This window comes from Euprymna scolopes, chromosome 24 (assembly GCF_053919585.1).
Source record: "Euprymna scolopes isolate OS-2025 chromosome 24, ASM5391958v1, whole genome shotgun sequence".
Taxonomy (NCBI): Eukaryota; Metazoa; Mollusca; class Cephalopoda; order Sepiida; family Sepiolidae; genus Euprymna; species Euprymna scolopes.
This window is the reverse complement of record NC_136505.1, coordinates 42,908,316-42,921,098: the sequence shown is the minus strand read 5'-3', so window position 1 is coordinate 42,921,098 and position 12,783 is coordinate 42,908,316. Positions and strand designations below refer to the sequence as shown.

Genomic DNA, 12,783 nt, shown 5'->3' with positions numbered 1-12,783 from the left:
TGTTGGTGTTAGGTCTCCATAAATATATATAAAAATAAACAATATTAGCTTTACATTATTTCTTTTATACTTTTACATCGAGGCTATACATCGCGCATGAATATAAACACACAAGCAATACGAAAGTAATATTTAAAACATCCAAAGAATTTAATTTGTTTAATTCATTTCTATGAGGTCAAACACAGTGTGGGTTTGATGAAAGTGTTTATATGAGACGAATAAACTGGATATCAAGTTGGCACACCCAGGTTTTTCAGTCCACGTCGTTAACTACTCAACCACCGTCAAACCCACTTCTTTTTAAAACATACACTATTGTGTGTAAAAATTTTGTAACTCACTTTATGTTATACTAGCAGTTCAGCCCGGCGTTGCTCGGGCCCTATTTACTGGTCACAACTTTATGTGCATATATATATATATAATATATATATATATATATATATATATATATATATATATATATATATATATATATATTAAAAGGTTTGACTCATTTCCAGGTAATCAACATCTAAAATTTCAAGAGCTTAGACCCCAAATTGCCGGGGAGTTTTCAAAGGTCAACTTTTTCAACTTTGACCTCTTTTCTACCAGATTTTCGCCCCCAAACTGATTAATATCCTGCTGCATGTCTAAATACCCTTTATGTAAAATTTCAAATGTTTAGACACAGAATTGGCTGAATAGTTTGCTAGATACCGCAAAGGTAAAATCTTTTGAACTTTGACCCCTTGGCAGCCATATTTTCGGCCAAAAATCGATAAAAAAAAAGCTTGCCCTGTATCTGAATACACTTTATGTAAAATTTCAAATGTTTAGACCAAAAATTGGCTGAGATGTAAAATATTTTTTTAAAATTTGGATCCCAATTTTGACCCCCTTAACATCTATTGTTTGGGTTCAAATCAAGTTACAAAGTTTGACTATGTTCAAGTAACCTACATTTAAAATGTCAAGTGTTTAGACCCAAAATAAACGGGGGAGTTGGGTAGAGTTTTCCAAAATCACATCGTTGAACTTTGACCCCTTGGCAGTCAAATTCCTTATCGAAAGCCGATAAAAAAGATTTTCCCAAATCGCAATACGTCTTATATCAAATCTTGAGTCTGTAGACTGAAAATTGACAGAGTAATTTCGTAGGGAAATGTACACACGCAGACAATTTCACTTTATAGATATACTAGCAGTTCAGCCCGGCCTTGCTCGGGCCCTATGTACTGTTCATAACTTTATGTGCATTAAAAAGTTTGACTCATGTCATTTCCAGTGTTTAGACCCAAAATTGGCGGAGGAGTTTTGTAGAGTTTGCAAAGATCAAGTGTTTTAATTTGCCCCTTGATTAATTTGGCTCCAAAACTGATTAAAAAGCTTGCTGCATGTCTGAATATGTTTTATGTAAAATTACAAATGTTTAGGCCAAAGATTGCCTGAGTAATTTGGGAAAGACCGCAGAGGTCAAATTTTTTACAACTTTGCCCCCAATTTTGACCCCTTAACATTTATTGTTTTGGGCTCAAATCCAATTCAAAAATTTGATCCATGTCCAAGTAACCCACATCTAAAATTTCAAGTGGTTAGGTCCAAAATTGACTGAGGTGTTTGGTAGAGTTTTCAAAGGTCAAATCATTGAACTTTTACCCATGTACTGCACAATTTCTGGCCGGAAACTGATTTAAAAATTTTCCTATATGTCAATACCTCTTATATCAAATCTCGCGTCTTTAGACTGAAAACTGACAGAGTTATTATGTAGGTAAATTTACACACACACACACACACACATTTTCACGTTTATAGATATATAGATAGCTGTATTACACGACCTTGCTCGGGGGTTTGCTTTGATGCCTTTTTATGCTTATTTTCATCTGTATCTTTGGTAATTCCAATATTTTTTAAAATTTTATTTTTAATCCTAAAATTATTTCAGTAAATTTCGCTTATATTGGCACCTTACTGATCAACGTAGCCCCCACCCAGTGGATGCAACGTGCCACTAACAATCCAATTTCTCTGATTTGTCCCCTTAGTAGCTATTCTTCCAGCTCAAAACCAACTACATTGGCGAGGTTTTAGGGGCCATGATTCCTTGAACCACATACGAAAGAAAACACAGGATCAACATTGACCATCTATTCGTTGTAAGAATTTATGTGGTTGTCGCTGTATAGTTGTACAATTAGTCAACTGTGTTGAAAAATTCCTTATCTTATGTTGCCGGGCATACTACTTGTGCTTGGTTGTTGGGGTCTATGATTTGTTAAACCGACGTTCAAGAAACATCTGAATCACATTTTCACTAAATATGTGTGCAGACTGTTTTGCAATTTCTGCAGGATCAGTTGCTAGTTTAATAGACGTTCAAAATCAGAAACATAATGTACTTTTGCACTGCTAACAACCACGTACATTTTTAAGTATTGTAAAATTAATTGCAGTTAAGGAGAAAAGAAATAAATTTACGTGCGGAATTTGAACCTACAGACCACGCCATGCGAAAAAAAACAAACAGCACGCTATCAACTTACCAACAGTAGAATTTTAACGGCCCATTGTGCTATCATTCTTGCTAAACGACGACATGGAAAAATGGCTTAACCGATGATAGATAAATTAAAATAACGGTTTTGATTATCAAGTATCTGTAATTATCGGGAATATTCTGAGACAAAACTTAACCTAATCACTCCTAGACTTATACATTAGTTTTGTAAAAGAAAAAAAATCTGTCCAGCCGTTTCGGAGTCTATAAGGAACGAACTCACACACACAGTTGCATTTATATAATCGTAGAGAAAAGATTTATTATCTATAGTTATAATGCCCATAAAATACGCACTAATTTATTTTAATCGTTGATGTAACTTTTAAAACGTTTCGGTCAGTGCGTCGTCTCGAATTAGGAACTCTTTATGTCGAAATCGGGAATCTGTACAAAATTACACACGGAACATTTTATCTAATCTACGGGTGTAACTTGACCTCGTTCCATCAGGTACGGCCGGGAGGGGGTCTAAAGTAATTCCTAATTGTATTCTTAATATTGCATGAAATGAAGATTTAAACGTCAGAATCTATCCACTTTACACATTTTGGTTGGTTTCTAACCTTAAGGTAGTATTTAAAAAAGAGATTGTTACATCAAGTAGTTTAGTTATATAATGCATAAATTAAGGTGAATTATGTTTGGCACAAGAGTGTAATAAAATCACACTTAGAAACAATGACTTACGAGATTAGCTTGTGATGAAAACTTTTAATCTGCTTCGCTCATGAGATAATGTAAGTTTTCATGAACGATGGTATTTTATTTCGGGTTTTTTTTTCTGCAGATAGCGATTGATAATTCATATTATTTGGATGATTCGGAATAATGCTCTTATCTTGATTGTTATTTTCACTACTTTTCGATCGATGTAACCTCAAACTTTCTTCAGATATCTCTTGTCAGACGCGGCACTCTTTTTGCGAAACTAGGGAATCTGCACAGAATTTCAAAGGAACCCTTTATTTAATCCATAGACGTAGCATGTTTTTAAATAAGTAAAAAAAAAAAAAAAAATTCGCACTTTAATTTCAAGTGTCGCTCGCACCGAAGATTGAACCCTCGACCTACAGAAGAATATCGTTTAGAACTGAATTTTAATTAGTACTTTATCCGTTACGCCACATGCTCTTGAGTTAGTCAGGAAGATTAGTAAACTCGACAAGGTACACCCAAAAAGATCGGAGATTACATCGGCCGAAACGTTATGTACTAAAGTAAAACTTTAACGCCATTCATTATTTTGCCCGTGTATTCTTTGACTCCATGTTCACATCCTGTTTTAAGGTCAATCTAATACTGCTTTCGTTTTTGGTTTGCAACTGCCAGGCAGTACAGACCTAATAGTAAACTGCAGGAAAATAATGAGGGATTACGCTCAATAAAAATGAGTATATCTGAAGAAAGAAAGACATACGAGAATATATTGATGCATAAGGGACAGACAGACAGACAGACAGAGATTTTGCTATAGAATGGTCAATAAATAGATAGAGAGATATAGCCGAAACTTAGGATTAGAGCTCTAGTCCGAATCATCCAAGTGATATGCATAATTGTATTTTCTGGAACTGTAATTAAAAACAAACTAATTCTTTGTTTGCGTAGAATTCGCAAAGGTCAAAGAAAGGAATTCGGATGCGTTTCTATTTTGGAACAGCAGACGTCGAATTGAAACAATTTTCCATTCTATTTTATCAACAACACGTTACAAGTCATCTTTCCGGGTTATTTTTATGTTTAGTAGGCGATGATGAATTGAACAAGGAAGCAAACACGATGTATTACAAACTGAATCAGGAAGGAGAATAACAAGTAGAAACAGAACATAAAAGAATGAAGCAAAAAGAAAATTCAACCCAAAATAAAAGAAATAAAAGCGAAAGCAAAAAATAAGTAAAAAAAAAAAACAAAAGAAAAGTAAGTAAAAAAAAAAGGAAAAGCAATTTAAGAATAATGATGATTCAGTGGTTCAGTTGGATGGCTTCGGGGTAGGTCACAACATATCCGACCCTAAATAGCAATCTCGAATTCATAGCCACCATTACTTACAGGAAGAGAAAAGGAAGAAATACATTATTAATTCCTGTACTGGCATATATACATGATGGTGCTGATGATGCTGATGATGATGACAACGACGACGACGATGATGATGACGACGATGATAATGATGAGGATGACGATGATGACGATGAAAAGGATGTTGATGATTATGGTGATAATGACGATGACGACGAATACGATGATGATGATGATGATGATGATGATGATGATGATGATGATGATTGGGATGATGACTACGACGACGATGACGACGATGATAATGATGATGATGATGGTAATGGTGATAACGACGATGACGACGAATACGATGATGATGATGATGACGACGACGACGATGATGACGACGACGACGATGATAATGATGACGATGATGATGACGATGATGATGGCAATGATAACGATGCTGATGATGATGGTGATAATGACGATGGCGACGACGATGATGATGATGATGATGAGGGGGAGGAGGAGGAGGAGGAGGAGGAGGAGGAGGAGGAAGAGTATGACTTCAGGGAATCTTCGTATGAATGAGCAAGTTTGTATCGTGACTCTAGCACTGTCCAGGTGTTCCTCCGATTCAATTTTAGAATGAGGTACTCACAAGCTAGATAACGGGAAGGTTGAAAACATCCTTTAGTGAAAGTGAGTCTGTATTTCCGACTAATCTGATGTTATGTTCCTCCTTAACAGATTCAATATTTTATGTAGTCCCTTTCTAACGCTGCCGTTTCTCTTCGCTGCATTCCACGAGTGGTTGTGATCGTCTGATCGGTTTAGTTAGACGAATAGCGCCTTATTTTCATGCACGAAAGACGCAAAGAAGACGTTCGCAGAGAGTTTATTAAAGGTTATATTTTTTGATAGAATTGGCTCAGACCGGAGAAAGAGACTTACTGTCTCTTAGCGAACTATTTACTGAAACGAAATCGTGACATGCGGCCAGGGATATTGAGGTAACATTATAGGAAGAGAGAGAGGGAGAGTGAAAGAGAGAGAGGGAGATTGAGAGAGAGAGAGAAAGAGTGACAGCTAATTGTTTGGTTATGTGCGATACACACGGATAGAAACATCGGGGTAGCATTTTGCATTAAATCATACATTTTTTACATTATTTTTTACATTATTTTTTACATTATTTTTTACATTATTGCCTCGTGTAACGCATGGCGGATTCGCATTATTTGATGTCTTACGATTGACTTTTACAGACAGACTTACTTGAAAATTGTTGTTTCTCCAAGCTCGAAAAGCGAGACGTCAAATTACGCTGTTTTGTCTACGGTTTTTATCTTTGATCTTCCATTTCAGCTAAGACTGACTTAATCTTTGCAGATGCGAATTATTAATATGCACTTAGTATGGCCCTTGACAAAATTTACTCTATATAACTTAATCTCCACCGACGTAGGATCTCTAATATCTAAGGACATTTGGATTGTTTGTCTCACGGCATCAGAAAAATTCTATGGCTCTTGATTCTTTTAAAGTTTGGTTATTTATATCATTTGAACTATTGTTCTTATGTTGGATTCTGTTCAACCAACATTTGGACTGATGTAACACTCGAGCTTCTTCAGGAAATTCCCAGGAAATGTTGTAATTATTTCTAAGCGACTGTCCTCTGGGGATTGAAGGTTTAATCCTTGGTACATGTTATATCAAGCATTATCATTTCGAATTACTTAAGACTTTTACAATGTCAAGCTTGTTGTTATGTGAAAAATTTACCACCATAGATTAAAAATAGTGTTACATTCGAAATCCTGCAGAAAGTCGGTGGTTGCGTCCGGCGAAACGTTGTCAAAATAACACAAAAAATGAGAACATACAATTTCTATGCTATTTTATGCCGAACCAAAACCACTATCAATCATTTCCCACACTCCTTATCTGTGACTAAACATAAATGAAGATTCCATGAACAAAGCTTCTTTCTTAGACCTGCACGCCTGTAGAACTCTATTCCGATTACCTGCTTTCCAGCTGACTACAATCTGATTATCTTCAAGTCCAACGTAAACAAGTTCTTGATGAACCGTCCCTCTAAGTAATCCAATTTACGAAATTCCAACTACTTGTGTTTACTACGTCATAATTACATTGAATAAAGTATACCCATTAAGCCTTATTCTTGAGTGGGCTCCGGGCCTTGATAAGTGGTGATTCCTGTGTAAAGAAAAGTAAACGATCCACTATATACAACTAATTACAAAAAGTGGTTAATTTATAGACAGTATGACGTTGGAGAAATTGGGAAATTGAGGTTCATACCTTTCCCAGGAAAATGATCGCATGATCACAATTGATCTAATTGGTTTTGAATTCGACACCGCTGAGTCCGCGACTCTATTCAGTATTCAAAGCACGCACTTCGCACACGAAAATACAGAAATTGTTTATATGACAATAGATAGAAGAGAAATATATTTAAAATAAAAAGACGTGACGAAAGAACTAAGGAAGCTACATTTTTTAAATAAAAAATAAAAAGAAAGAAGTGAATAGGAAAATATATAAATAAAGCAAGCAAAAAGAGAAAGAGTTTACCAAACCTAAATCCACTGTTGCGAATTAAAATGGCTGCGTGTACAATTTTCTCATGACTTTCTTCTAGCTAAGGATGGATCGCCATACTTTAACTGGTGTATCTATTTAAATGAATGATGAAAAAGAAAGAAAAAAAGCTGCAGGGATAAAGAAACTAAATAAAAAAGAAAGAAGCGGATAGGAAAACAGTGAAATAAAGAAAGCAAAAAAAAAAAAAAAAAAAAAAAAAAAAAAGAAAGACGTTTACCAACCCTAAATCTGTTGCAACTTAAAATGGCGGCGTTAAAAATTTTCGCTTTAATTTCGATCAGAGTTAAGGATGGGGCATCCTACCGAATGCCAGACATTCCTCCGTTATTACATACAGTCGAAGTAAGAGACATTTTTTCAGATTTTAATCGACCTTTTAAGAACGATTATTTCTGTCTCACTTGCATTTAATTGATCGATTATACTTGGCAGGTAATTTTTTAACCTTTTTTTCATGAGTCAGGTTAAAACACTTAAATGATGTAGATATGTTACTGGTAGTTCGTTATTCTTTCTTACTCATCAATGTTTAAGCCAGCATCATTGGGGACGTTAACTTCTACTAAAATTGGTTCTTTCCCCTTGCCCCATATTACTATACAGGGATTAATAGCTCCCTATTCTACGTACGCAGCTGTACAAATTGCACAGCGATGGAAGAATGCGTATGCCTTATTTCCTTTGGTATATGTCCCCAGGGCATCCTGCTACACTCGATATATTATTTTTTACATGTGGTTCACTGGAGACATTTACACAATAACGTGCCACTTAATTCGCACAATATTTAATATGAGACAATTATGCCTGCCTCGAAGGTCGGAATTCCATACTTCAATTGGATGATGATGATGTAAAGATAGGAGTTTGGTTTTAGATGAAAAACGTGGATTCCATGAACAAAGCTTCTTTCTTAGAACTGCACGCCTGTGGAACTCTGTTCCGTCTGCCTTCTCTCCACCTGACTACAACTTGGATGTCTTCAAGTCCAACGTTAACAAATTCCTAATGAACCTCCCTCTTAAGTAAACACTTCATTAAATCTCCACACTAACGTACTGTACTTGCAATAAACCTTATCCCTGAGTGGCTACCGGGCCTTGATAAGTGGTGACCACCGTGTAAAAAAAATATTGGACGTTGATGTTGAAGAACTATCTATCTCGTGGTAGGCTCGGCTAACTGCTATATGTATTGCAAATATTAGTATTGAAGAGATTAATTATGCTTATTGCTAATTATTGCTAATTATAATAATTGCTAATAATAATTATTGCTAATTATAGTTATTCCTAATTATAATTATTACTAATTATTAATTATTAGACATTAATTATTAGAGATTAATTAGATTATTAGATAGTAATTATTAGATATCAATTATGCTAATTGCTAATTATTGCTAGTTATGCTAATTATTGCTAGTTATGCTAATTATTGCTAATCCAAATTATTGCTAATTATAATAATTGCTAATTATAATTATTGCTAATTATAATTACAATTATTGCTAATTATAATTATTACTAATTATTAATTTTTAGACATTAATTGTTAGAGATAAATTAGATTATTAGATATTGATTATTAGAGATCAATTATGCTAATTGCTAATTATTGCTAGTTATACTAATTATTGCTAATCCTAATTATTGCTAATTATAATTATAATTATTGCTAATTTTAATTATTGCTAATTTTAATTATTGCTAATTTTAATTATTACTAATTATACTAATTATTGCTAATAATTACTAATTGCTAATAATTGCTAATTATGCTAATTATCGGGAAATTAATTATGCTAATTGCTATATGTAATACAAGTATTAGTATTGGGGAGATTAATCAGAATCGAAACTGAAAAAAACGCGGGCTTTCTTGGGATATCAGGATCGATATCCTTATTGGAATTTGTTTTCGACGCCAAAATTGATTCTTTATTAGCTGTTTTTTGTTTGTTTCTTGTTTAAATTGATTTTCCATTGGGGGTAGTAATGATGAAATTATAAATGTTTGTTGATTTTTAAACTATTAGTGAAACTAAAATTCATTGATCAATTCACCTCCCACAAGCATATTATACGTTTGCGAAACTATATGCATATATTACATGAGTTTTTAGAATAATATAAAAATGAAAGAAAAAGGCTACTTTACAAATAACTATTTAGATACTTAAATCAATCCGAATCGCGATCAGTAGTTGAATAAGAACCTAGAATTTAGAAAAACAAGACCGATAGCAATTAGTCGCGTGCTCTCGTGTAATGAGTGAATGTGTGAATGTAGGATTGACATGAAATTTTTAAAGATAACCTAAAATGACGGAAAAATGGGCTGAAATCACTTAATAAATACAAAATAAATGACTTAGAATGACTTTAATGAACTTAAGGATGAATTGAATGACGTTAAGAATAACTTGAATGCTTAAAAGATAACTGGAATCCTTCAAAAACAACTTGAATAACCTGGAGTATGACTTAAATGGCTTTGAGACTGACTGGTTGTAAAGTGGGTGATCATTTTACATTAAATTAATACAGAAAAGTGATCCCCCACTTTATATCACAATAAGTGCAGCATGTAGTAAGAGCAGATACTACACTTTGATCTTGACCAAAAGGCCAAGAAAAGAGTATTTATTTTCTCCGCCACCGAGTAAATTAGGCACAACCCCGATTTTTAATGTGAAGAGTTAAGAGAAAATGGGGACCAACTCCCCGGGGAGTAGGGAAGCTGGATAGTGATAAATGACATGAAGACATGCCCCTATATTGACCAAGGTCTTATATGTGGGGTTGGTATTTATTTGCTCGCCCACCGAGCAAATAGGGCACAAGGCCGAGTGTTAATGTGAGGAGTGAAGGGGAAATGGGGAGTAGGGGAGCTGGATAGTGACAATTGGTATGAAAAGTTGCCTCTACATTAACCAAGGTTTTATATATGGGGTTTCCCCCACATATGGTTTTGCTTGCAGTATCCGTCGGAAAAGATACTACACTTTGATCTTGGCAAAATAGGGCACAAGGCCGATTTTTAATGTGAGGAGTGAAGGGGAAATGGAGAACAGCTCCCCGGGGAGTAGGGGAGCTGGTAGTGAAAAGGCCAAGAAAAGCTTAAACAGCTAAAACATCTATTAACAGCAGAACTTTGATCTTAACTAAAAAGGCCAAGCACAAAATGTTACGAACAGACCGACAGACCGACCGACCGACCGACGGGGTGACTTTTAGAGTCGTTTGCACTAAAAAGAAAGAATTGTATTGGAATCAAGTAAACATATCGAAAAGATCGAAGCACACATGAATATAATTCACCGTTTTCGTTCGTTCTCTCTGTTCCTTTTCTGCCACTTTTATTATTTGTTTCAATTTTCTCAAACTCTGTATAGGGCATCCTACCGGATGCCAGATATGCACCAGTTGTCTAGTACATTTCAACCGAGAGAGCTTTTTAAGATTCTCACCGTCCCTTTTGTTTTTATCTACACTTGGTTCACCGGGTATTCATATTTGCCAGGCACCTTCTGAAATATTTTTTTCATGAGTCCAGCGGCTCCTACACAATTAGTGGGATTGTAGAGATCATTCTACAATTCAATTTCTTTTTCATATCATACATAAGACTTTAATATTTAGTTATTTTTAGCCTCCAAGCTCTGCTTAACACAGCAGCATTGACCATATCAACTTCTACTAAGGTTTCGTCTTTTTGTCTCGTATCACTATGCCAGGTTTAATATCTCCGTTTTCTTGGTACGTAACTGTAGGGATTGCATAGTTATAATGGATGGTGTATGACTTATTTCCAACTGTTTTTTGGTATATGTTCCCAGTACTTGTTGCGGCATTCGATATTCAACATTTTACAGATCGTACAGTAGAGATAATTACACACCCCGTTGGGTCGCATTATATAGTACCCCCCCCCCCAGCAAAACCTGGCAACTTGATTTCAGGTAGCTCACACGCTCTATTTCTGTGTGGCAAAACCTCTACTTGTTATTGCTTATGCCACTCATCTTCTTAAAACATCAACCATACGTCCTCTGATCATAGTAGAACGAACCTATTTTTACCTAGTCTATAGAATCTTTCTCATCGATATAACCCTAGATGAAGTCACGCAGAAAATATTTGACACGCTTTTGGTTGACTCATTCTTCCAGTTTGCTTGGCAATAAAAATTCTTGGTGTCCTTGTTTGGCGATGCTTTTGAGATATTTCCATAATAGACTTATTTTCTAGTTCTGTTTCATTTGAAACACGGTCTTGTCCAAAATGTTTGACCAATTTCGTGATGAAGGTTGTCCTGCTGGCTCTTGTTTCCTGGTGTTGATGTATCATTTTGAAGTTTAGATCTTGTGAGTTTGTCAGATATTGCTTAGTGCTCACAATAACGGCAAAATTCTGATGGTCAATCTCTAAGTAACTTATACCTCCTGACAGATAAAGTTCAGGCAGACACTGTTTTCTGAATGTTATTCTCTACTGTGTTAATAATTTCTGCGTCTTAGTGTCGAGTCTGTTAATGACCCTTTGTGGCCAATCAGCAATGCCAAAACTGTATGATATCACATGCATGGCTAGTTGGTTACTAGCAGTTATCTTCTTTTTGTTTGTAAGTTCTGTTTTATAGATTTTCCTTACACAGCATTATATTCACTATCAATTTTTGTTCTCTAATCTTGGTATGCTGAATTGAATCGTTCTTTTCTATTTAAATGTGTTTGTATTTCGAGGTCCTTGATCTCACTATCTTCATCAAACTGTACGTTTTCCGTTTGGACCTTTTTCCCAACTCTAATTGAGTACTTAGCACATTTGTAAAAAAGAAACTTCATCCCGTTATTTCTGGAGAAGTTATGTATGACCCGCAATAGTTGACTTGTCAGCGTCTGAGTTGTCATACAGGTCAGGGTCATTCATGAAGAGCAGGTGGCTGACTTATTTGTTCAAGTCTAGTTGGCAACCATGGCTCAGATACTAGACACTCCGGTTTTTATTAAGTATCTTGTTTACCAGATTTATTGCCAGTCAGAAGAATAAAGAAGAAAGCCTTTTGATAATTTCTCTTTTGATCTTGACGGTAAGCATTTTTACTTTTCCGTTAGTGTAGTTTGATGCTCTGATTTTGTGCCACATTTTAATCTAAAGTCAGGGTTTCTTTGATTACTTGATTAATCTTTTATAAATCAAGGAAACACAGTAGCCACTATCCTATGCCTTTTGGTAATCAGTTTAACCCATAGTTAGATTCCCCTGCCTATTCGCACCATATTCAAAGCAAGTCTTAATTAACAACTGGGACTTAATGATTAAACACTTCCTCCTGTATCTTGCTGTTTCTTTTTCCAGGTATTGCACAGTGATGAAGTGTTGATAGATGCTGTTTGCAACTAGGCCAGGGAAAGGGGTGTGGGTCCTAATGAGACAGTAGATGGGTCTGTACTAACTAGGGCATTGTGTGTTCCTAATTTGGCGTATAAGGATTATTATTATCTTCTCATAGCCATGTTGGTTTTGGCCTTTTAACCCCTTAATAGTCTGGTGAAGCAACAATTGGCCCTGGAGGAAGGCTAT

At 35.2% G+C, this 12,783-nt stretch overlaps 1 protein-coding gene and 1 pseudogene across 1 annotated transcript in view; one reads left to right on the top strand and one right to left on the bottom strand.

Annotated features, from left to right (window-relative positions):
• The window catches only part of LOC145246493 (uncharacterized), a 37,696-nt gene that overhangs the window by 15,006 nt on the left and 9,907 nt on the right, over positions 1-12,783 (top strand). The gene's annotated exons all lie outside the window — the stretch shown is intronic.
• LOC145247027 (U2 spliceosomal RNA) lies at positions 9,712-9,837 on the bottom strand (annotated as a pseudogene).